The sequence below is a fragment of the Augochlora pura genome, chromosome 5, assembly GCF_028453695.1.
Source record: "Augochlora pura isolate Apur16 chromosome 5, APUR_v2.2.1, whole genome shotgun sequence".
Lineage (NCBI taxonomy): Eukaryota > Metazoa > Arthropoda > Insecta > Hymenoptera > Halictidae > Augochlora > Augochlora pura.
The window spans coordinates 5,192,987-5,203,338 of record NC_135776.1 but is presented as its reverse complement, the minus strand read 5'-3'; positions in this window follow the sequence as shown (position 1 = coordinate 5,203,338).

Genomic DNA, 10,352 nt, shown 5'->3' with positions numbered 1-10,352 from the left:
TATTCTCAATATCATTGACATTAACATTATTCTCGACTTATTAAATTGATCAAGAAAGGCAATACATTGTCGTAGAATTGATTTATTCCTGGTACAATCGTCTCATTTGCCTAATTATTTAGATCCTTTAGCAATCGACCTGGCGAAACAATTGCCTTCGAGGAATTGTTTCCCAGAAGGCGCACGGATATACAGGTTCGAATCCGGGACTGGTTCCAGTAATGGCACGCGTCTGTTCGGCGTCACGGTCAGCACGGTTCGCTGTAAACTGGAAGATAAGGGGCACGAGATGAGAATTACCAGCGGCCTGGTTTCCTCCTCGGTCGTGCATCGCTTTTCCCGCATTTTTTTCCACAGCAATTTTACGCGACTGCGAAGCCGTAATTGATACCCGACTGCCGGCAGAAAGTACGCCCACGCGTGTACAGGGCGTGGAGGAAACTCTATATTTATGTTCACCTGCTTTGGAATTCCATTTAATCATTTATATATTTTATCGACTTAACGAACCCATTGATCGCAAAACCGAAATATTAGATTCATGTTAAATAATCGATATATTATTATTGGACACTCGATCATTGTAATTTCGTTTCAAGTATTTAGGAAATCTTTTATAATAAATAATATTAGATAATAGTATTATTATTAGTTATTTTATAAATCAATGTTAAGGTAATTTTCTGTAATATATAATACTGTGATTGAGCAGTAATTAAGAATATTATCATTAGTTATTATTTTATGAATCTATTCCTAAGAATCTTCTATAATAAATAATACCGTAACGATAACGATTAATAATAAAATAATTACTAGTTATTTTAAATAGTATCAATTTACATAAGTACTTCAATTCAGTAATAATTATTTTACTGCTTTCATTCAATTCGTATAGTATTAAATGATAGATAAAAGAAGCTAGAAAATTTAAAAAGATGGAAATTTGGACAGTGAATAATTCCAGAGGAAAATGCCGCGTTTTCCACGAATGGACAAAAGCGGCCAATGATTTCTTAACGAAGCAGCCTCGACTTGGGTTTCGCGAAACATAATTACTTAGTAATATAGTAAGATCTCGTGCCGGTTATCTACGCCACGATTTTCGTTTCCGCTTTCCGGCGTTCGCCCGTTCGTTTTTCGAGCGTGGAATATGGCATTGTCGTAATTCATCGATGCAACGGCTGTTAAGCTGCAAACTACCGCCCTGCAACCCGGAAAAAAGAACCGATCGTAAACGATGCGCCACGTATCTCCGCTGAATGTTGCATTCCATTACAAGGCAGTTCTTTTTCAAAGTGCTGCCGTGTTCGCGCCGGTCGCACACCGCTCAGAAATTCATAGTCAATTCGCAGTTAATTTATTTCGTTAATCCGGCCTGCAATTTTGAGTTCGCTCGGAGAGCGTTTTATTGCTACCGGATCCTTATCGCCGATGAAAGTATCTATTACGGGAGTACATTCGTTAATTTACTGTTCACGGTTCACTTAGATTATGATTTAACTGCCCGTAGCATTTTCATTTTTTAATTGCGAGTTCATTTCTCAGACGATTTCGTTTACAAAATGTTAATGCGAAGCGCACTGTGTTTATTCCCGTTTATTCCCGCGAGTGTCTCGAGTCGGATTAAACAATTTTCGGAGGCTGCAGAGACAGTAATAATAATTTAAATAAATTACTTTTCTAGGTATAGTCGATTTAAAAAATCGATTCATGCTAATGTCATTTCATTTCTCTCTCTCTGTAGTTCTCAAAGCAATGACCAAACTGTATATATTTTTCAGTATAATCTAGTATACTATACAATTTTATACATTTTTATATAACAATTAGAAGAGACAAGATTTCAAGATACGAGACCCATCAACTAGACCACCACGTACAATTCCCACTCCGTTGAACAATTTGTCATACGTAATTATACCTCCGCTAATTTTTATGAGAATATACATAACAGATTTAATACGTTTATAAAAATACATGAGACCGCTTAATTTATACGTATCCAGCGTACGTAAACTTTTATGTTTTTTTTCTTCAGTGCGATCTCGAAAGGCCGAGCTTAAATACTGATTAAGCAGGGCTCGGCGAGCATGTCTTACGGCGATTACCATTTCTACGTCTGCAGAATTCGAGATAACACGTATGCAGACTTGAAAGAAATGTTACAGAGACATCGGGGAAAATTCTATAAGAGAGCGAACGCATGAATAGCGTTATGGTGGTCAGCACGAGCGAAGCGTCCCGCGCGGACGATCCTTGACAACGACGTTTAAGACGTGGGCGGCGAAAGCGCGGGGGCCTCGCGGTGGGAAAAAGTTCGTCGCTCGGCCGCGAGATTTCCTCGTTTGCTTCTGCTTCGTTTTATTCCCTTTTTTTTTTCTTCTTTCCGACGTTTCTTTCGACGACTGTTGCCAGTACATAGCCGAGCCGCCGCCGCCGCCGCGTACACGTACGTTCCGGCCGAGTTTACGGATAGATACATTTCCAGGCGACGCGTCTGGCAGCGAAGTTGCCCGGGAATTGCGGGAAAGGCGACGATGGCCGGGCGCTGTTACTTGTGCCAGCAACTTTCTTTTTTTTTTTTCCTCTCTCTCGCCACGAAAACCGAAAAGACGACCGGGGCTACCGGCGCGCCACTGTCATACGTGGAAAGCCAGCATGTTCTATTAATGCGCACGTGTGCGCTCCCATCCACAGCCGCGATTTTCGTCGTTCCCGTTTTCCCCTTGGCCGGCCTCCTTTTTCCCGTCCGCCACTTCGGCCACTTTGACGTCTTAACGCTCGAACCTTCGGGCCAATCTGTTCTCGATTTTTTAGCAACCTTCGTTTATTTAATAGTGTGGAAGCGATGGTCGAGCGCGAGAATTTTTTCCGTCTTCACGGGGAAAGTTGGGGGAATAAATTTACTTTAGAAATTTACTGTGGACTGTTCTGAATATGGAGATATATTTTTTCATAATTTTACTGTGGTTTGGATATGGTTAATTAATTTTTTAAGAGAACTAGAGGCCTGCGATAACTTATAGTTGGCTGGTAAAAAGAGAAATAATTCAAAATTTATTCCTCTTCTATGGGGAAAGTTAGGCGAATGATTTTTACGCAGAATTGTTCTGCGAACTTTTCCAAATGCGGTAGTATATATTTAGTAGGTAGTATATAGTATAGGTAGTATATATTTATATAAGTTTCAAGTATATCGAATTAATTTTTAAAAAGTACCATTTCTATCGAGAAGCATAATCGTTCTTCAGAAAGAATTTCTCTCTAATCAACGTAATTTCACCTACCATAACCATCCAATACAACTAAAACTACAAAAAAATTTATACTCCACACATCTATATAATTATCACATTAACTAAACAAATACTATTTTCAAAAATTCAACATTCATCCCCAAAAATCGTAAAAGAAATTCCTCTATCTACCATAACCTTGACAATTTTTAATTAGAAAATATTGCAGTAAATAAAAAATCGAGAATATACATTTTGTTAAGCAAGTCTCGGAGCACATTAACCTATTTTTCCTTTTGTGTTTTTGTGGAAAATGGCCGGTTTAGTGTCTGTTGAATGCGGGATAGATTCGAGCAGTCTGCTGTCGCGCGCACGCAATGAGCGCACACCTGCGACGTGCCTATTACCAACATCCCAGCGGTATTAATCTGGCCGGGGCTAATTGTATGTCGATTACAGTGTCGTAACGAGCCACCGATAAATACACGGCGGTCGAAGTGAAAAGTTCCCGTACCGCGGCGGACTTCCCGTGGACGGTCGCCGGTCGCCGGTCGCCGTGCGCGTTTTACGAGCCGAAAAACTGTTGCCGCGAGGCGTTCCATAGACTTCCGTCGGGTCGTCCGCGGTTTTATGGCAACGGGCCGGCCAATTTCGTGGCGCTATCGAACGGCAATTACGCGCGGAGCGCGCGCGTTTGATCTAAGTAATAATTTGTTCTTCCTTCATCCTTTTGCATTTTAAACATCCCAAGAAATCAAAGGTTCCAATATCAGTCTCCATTATTCATCGTTCGTTATAATTATACACAAAATATTCTACTTATTTTCACAATAATACAATAATACAATATCGTCGATTAATAAATTCTACATCCTATTATCTCAATTTCCATATCATTTCTTTCCTTAATTTCTATTTCATTAAATTCGAAATAATATTCAAAAATGAAAGATAAATTGAAATTCTACGCAAGCTATACATTATCGAATTGTTACAAATGCATGGAGGTGAAGGGTTGTCCATAGATTAGATTCTGGAAATAGAACATTGCATTTCGTTCGACAATAGTCAGGGAATGTTTGGCTAAGCTCGGACGCTGCGATTTGGGGAGTTCCTTGGGCGATCGTGGTGGTGGCGAACGCAGGAGGAGCAAGGTTACCGTGTAGCCGAGCGAAATCTCCAAGAATCGATCCATCGAGAGAGAGAGAGAGAGAGAGAGAGAGAGGCCGAAGAGCAAATAAAGAGCAGATGCGGGGAGCGTCTATACAAAACAGTGGAGTTCGGTAGACGTCGTTGGCTGCGACGTATCCGTCGCGAAATAATAGAGAAATGCGACGTCCATTCGATATTTCGCGAGATATAATATTGATACACGTGCGGTCGCTGCGGAGTCTACAAGGCGATTCAAAGTCGACGTCGGGTGTTCCGCGAGATATTATAAACAACGACACATGTTCGTGATGATGGCTTAGAATCGGTATTTTAGGTTTCGATTAAATGCATCGCGACATCATTGTCTTTGATATCTCTGAAAATATTCGAATTTAAAGTGATGGATCTGAAACAGGGTTTATTGCTCACTGTAATAATTAATTACTTCTTAAATTAAAAATTCTTTCTTTCTTCTTTTTAATTAGGATAATATAGATCATAGAGAAATATTCAATTTCGTACGAATATTAACGCGACCATCTGTCGATAAATATTAATATCACTTCCTATCTTTACTTAAAAAAAATATTCCACTTCAGAGAATTAATTTTCGCTTACTATAATTACCCCACCATAAACTACAAAACCGACAATCAATTTATTACTAGTTCATCTCCCACCAACTACGCTGCCAAAAATAACAAATCGACAAAGTTAGAATCAACTGGAGCATTAAATATAGTTATTAATCATCCAAATAAGGTATGCAAAATATTTAATTGTTATTTTCTATGGTGTCTCAAAATTGTTGTTAATGGACACCATGAAACTATAAGCCTTAGAAATCCCATAATAATAGTCATCGCGATCATAATACCCCGCGTTTCTCTTTCTCGCGTCATACGTCACCGGGCCACGTGTTTTGGATCGGTCTGTAGGTATCGAGACGAGGAATAGAGGGTGGAATATGATGCGGTCTATCCAGATATGTGAACGACGCAGATATAATACAGGTACGTACCTATATGGTAGCCAGAGCCGGGATTCTGGCGTGGACGTCTGCCTCGCGATAAGATACGACCGCAGTCCAGTCAGAATCTCTCCGGTTTCGCAGAAAATTCGCGGACTCCCTTTATCGAGTTTCCTGATAAAGTTTCTCTCTCTCTCTTTCTCTTTCTTTCTCTCTTTCGCCCCACCTAGGTCGCAGAACGAAGCGGCGAAAAAAGGAAAGGAAATTAGGAGATCCTGCAGGCTATCGATATTTTCGTCTCGGCGACGCTCGACCGGCTAATTAAATTCGATTGCTAACGCGGTTTGTTAATCGTCGGCCAGCTTACTGGACATCTGGCTACTGAAAATTATGACAGCTCGATTAGGTTCTTCAATTTTTTTTTTGAGTTATTAATTGTTAGAGTTAATTATTGCAGTAGTTAAGAAGCTGTGATGCTTTCATTTTGCTAGCTTGTTGCGTTCATTTATAGTTGTTGTTCATTTTATTTTGTGTATTAAAACAAATGTTATTTTATGGGATCGGTAATTTATTGGCTAACTAATATTAATATATAAATAGTGAATGTATATAGTAATTTTGATAAGAATAATTTAAAAGTTATAGATGGTGAATATTGATCAAATAATTGATAAATGTATCTTTAGAATTTGTAGAATTGTGAATGAAAAATTTAATAATTGTAAGATCCATGAACAAAGTGTCAAAAGAAATTGCAGCTTCGCTAAATTAATTGGAGTTCGTCTTTATTGAAGTTATCTCTGTTTGATAAAAATTAGGATGAAAAGGACAAGAATCAATTATATACTGTAACATACAAATGGCAAATTTACGCTATTAGTAGCTACTGACAATTATTTAGAAAATTACCAAAATTGCCGTACCATTTTCATCACAATTACTATGATTACAATCTTCTCGATCGCACTAATTTTTTTAAAAGGGAAAGGAATTTTATATTTATTGTGTGCTCGCATCTACTTAAATATTTAAATATTACTAACAAGAGAATAAAATTTGATTCCTACTCAAAGGAACGTATGAACATTCATACCTAACATCTGATTGTTACAAATCTCCATCGCGAGCCTGACTCGTACGGCAAGGGGTTAAAGGGGTCCGCCGAGTCATCCCAGATCAGAGAACACGCAATCCATCGAAGAGAACCGTCACAGTACATGGAATCAAGGAGGGGGAAACAATGGCCGGTTCCCGATTACAGGCGTTTTCAAAGGCACCGTTCCGCGACAAAAGCCGTGGCCGAAAAAGGATCGGTAACACGGTTGCATCGCTGCCGGATCTATCGGTGATTCTGTCGCGGCGACGCCGCGCCGGACAAAACAGCAATCAATAAAGACGAAGTTAGGAGATCCGTACCGGGCGGATTCCTTCAATCAAATTAGGAACATCAAAGTAGCCAGCAAAGCGAAGGAGAGAAGAGGGAACGACGAGAGTGTGAGAGAGAGAGAGAGATAGAGAGGGACAACGGTCTCTCCTCGGCATTCCTCGAGGGGTGGAAGCTGGGAATTAGCCTCTATCTCCAGAATCCGAACCCTCGAGACAAAGAGGAAGCCCGCGGCCCCCTCGTACCTTCGCTGATACCGTCCGTCATCTTCCAAGGATCGCGGCCGCGCACCAGGACTTCTCTCTGCTTCCTGATGCCAGGGGCTTTGTTAAAGAATCGCTCTCGTGGGCGTGGCCTTCGATAATTCGTCTTCCATCGGACCCGCTCGACTACGCTTGTCCTCGGCTATCAAAGCCGACCTTGCACTTTGCCGTTTCAACTTCCACGGCGCTATAGACTTACGCGCGTTGCTTCTGCGCTCGCGGCTCGCACTTTTTATCGGTCTATGGGGTGCGGGGAAATTTTTGTATTTCTGCGTATTTATATGGGGTGCCATGGGTATTTATATAGGATGTTATGGATATTTATATAGAGCGCCGTGGGTATTTTTCTACAGCGGAAAATGGGAACGAAATTTTATGGAAATGATGGCTCGAAAATGGTTGTTATCCCTTTGCATTCGAATGGTGACTTCGAGGTATTGCTATAATTGTTTTGTCAGGTTTCAAAATTATTTTTATAGCAGTAAGGGTTAGATTTAAGAAATTGTTAAGGTTATATAATATAAAATACACTCAAAGATATTTTCGATTTTCTTCTCTCAACGCAAGCCATTAACAATAATTAACACTTTATCGACCGGATGCCTATAAATCGGCTTTTACTAATTTTATATCACAACAACAAAATTGAAAATTTTTTGTTATTTAGATTTATAATTTAAAACTACTCAATTAGTATAGCTCAACACTATACATTATAGCTTTTAATAATTTTATGTTATATGTGTCAGATTGTACAACCGTAAGCTTCAATATTATTATATAATTTCTTAAATATTAAATATCTATCGCGATTAATAAAATAAATAAGATCGAAGTAGAAACGAAAATTTAACATTGACCTAAATGGTCGGTAAAGTGTTAACAAAATCTCTCTTGTCACTTAAATTCCGAAAAGAAACTAAAACCCAATAATTGATAAAAAAGTGAAAGAAATAAAACTACCATTTCTCAGAAACATTAAAAAATCTTTCCTCCGATTTAACCAACAACATCCACCAATACATATTCATAATATAACATATTCATATATTCGTCACTGAAACAGTGCCTAAATAAAAATATACATCAGCTGCTATAGTATAGCGTTCGAGACAAGAACATTCATGCCGCGTGAGATGGGCATCGAGAAAAAGAATGGCGGACGTGTTACATTCGTCTTGCATCGTCGTGTTCGACGTAACGTCAATGATCGAGGACTCGATCCGCGTAAAAATGTAATGGCGGTGTCCGCGAAGAAGCGGGCAGAAAAGAGCGGCGGCGCGTTCGTCGAAATAGGAGAGCTGGCGTAGGATCGCGCGGAATTGAGCCGGCGAGAGGACATCTTCCTTGGGAATCCGCGATCTCGTTCGCACCGAAAGGACGCGGGCACGGCCGATGTTATCTGGTAATTGCTCGGCGCGGAGTAATCAGAATGAAAAACTCCCGGTCTGTTTGATCTTCTTCCACACGCATGGCCACTTGACGAGGCAAGAGCGGCAGCTACGCGAACTTCCCGGCAATCCTTGCGAATTCGCTGTTCGCGTGAGGTATGTGGTGCGTGCCGTCATTGCTTATTTATTTATTTATTTATTACGGAGCGGCGGCTATCTCTCCCTCTCTCTCTCTTCTTCTCTCTCTCTCTTCTCTCTCAGAGCTCGGTTAGCCGTGGATATTTATTCGTCGGCCCTCCCGCCACGGCGAATCGCAGATCCCGCGGTAGAATCGACGTCGCGGGTTTACATATAATTACGCGTCCGTACATGTCAGCGAAAAGGAAACCCGTCCGCGAGAGCCGGCAGCTGCACGCCCGTGAAATTCGTTCTGCTCCTCTGACACTGGAATTGCTGGGAAACTTCATAAATTACACCGTGATTCACCTATGAGGCGGCGTGTGTTCTAACCGGCGTTCCGCTCGTCTCTTTCGCGCGCGTGCACCGGCCGTTTTGCGGATGGATCGAATCCGCGAGCCTGGGAGAAACCCGAGTCCCTTTGACACGCTAATTTAGTCGTTTTAATAACGCCGCGTGTGCCCGCCGGTTTAACTGTTCGCGTTGCTTGCCCCGACCAGGTGAGATTTATTAGGGAAATGGCTCGCGGAATGTGCGACGTTCTTCATCTGCGATTTATTTCGAAGCTGGGTTCATTGGACTTTGTTTGTTATATCTATAATTTATATATCGGTCGATCTATGTTATTGTTATATAGCAAAAGGTTAATTCAATGTTTAAATATTAATGAAAGATGCGTAGAGTTTAACTATGTATTGAAACTATTTAGTAGCTTCAAATCTTTGCGACGAGTCTGACGTGATTAGGGCAAAAGGTGGAACGGCCGAGGACTTTTCTGTGATTACGAAGGAATATTGATGGAAATTATATTTATATGTTAATCATAGTAAATTTGCGGTTTTTAGTTTAATTGATAAAGGTTCGATAGTTAGCCCCGACGGTGGGATTACGACCGAAAGGAAAAGGACACTCGTAATTCATCTGGCAGCGCCGCCGGAGAACGTTTTTAGGTCGCGTAGTAAGCAGGAGGAGGGGGGGTGTCTGGATGCTGCCGCATCGATCCGATACATCACGGGGGCATTTACATCCCCGCCGAGAGCCACCCTCTCGCCTCGCCTCCCGCGCCAACCCCCGCGCGGTCCCTTTCCCTCTCGCCAGTCCGCTTTTTCCCGATCTTCCCTTTCTGTTCAGCACAGCCGGTCCCGGGGCCACCGTCGAGGGTGGTTTTCCCCGTGCCGGACGCTTATGCCGCCACTTTCCCGCGGAGCGCTTGCGCAGCGAACCCTCTCCCCACCCCCCCTCGCCGCTTCTCCGCCGTGTAACCCACCCCCCACCACCCCATCGTCGAACCGACCCCGCAATTCTCAGGCTGAAACAGCCGACCCAACCCCTCGCAGCCGCCGTCGCCGCGCGTCTTACCCTTCGCGCTGCCTTCGCCGGCGATGCAACCGGCCATTGTCTACGCGTCAAATCTCGACTTGGCTCGCCTTTCCCGCCATGTTTTTTAACGCGATGCCTCTCGGGGTCACGTGCCGGCCGATCGCTGGAAATCGAATTTTTCCTATTGCAACTCGCGGATCGGCTTTTTTTTTATAATCGCTTCCGGAAACGTTAAGAAGTTATGTCATTTATTAACTAAATTTTGCTGTCCGCAGTATATTTTACAATCCTAATATTCGAAATAAATGCTAATGAATCCTAAAATTCGAAATAAATCCTAATAAATCCTAAATTCGAAATAAATCCTAATAAATCCTAAAATTCGAAATAAATTCTTTATAACACATGAAATTGAACACTAGAACGCAATTCCCATAAGAAATCAAATCTTCACAA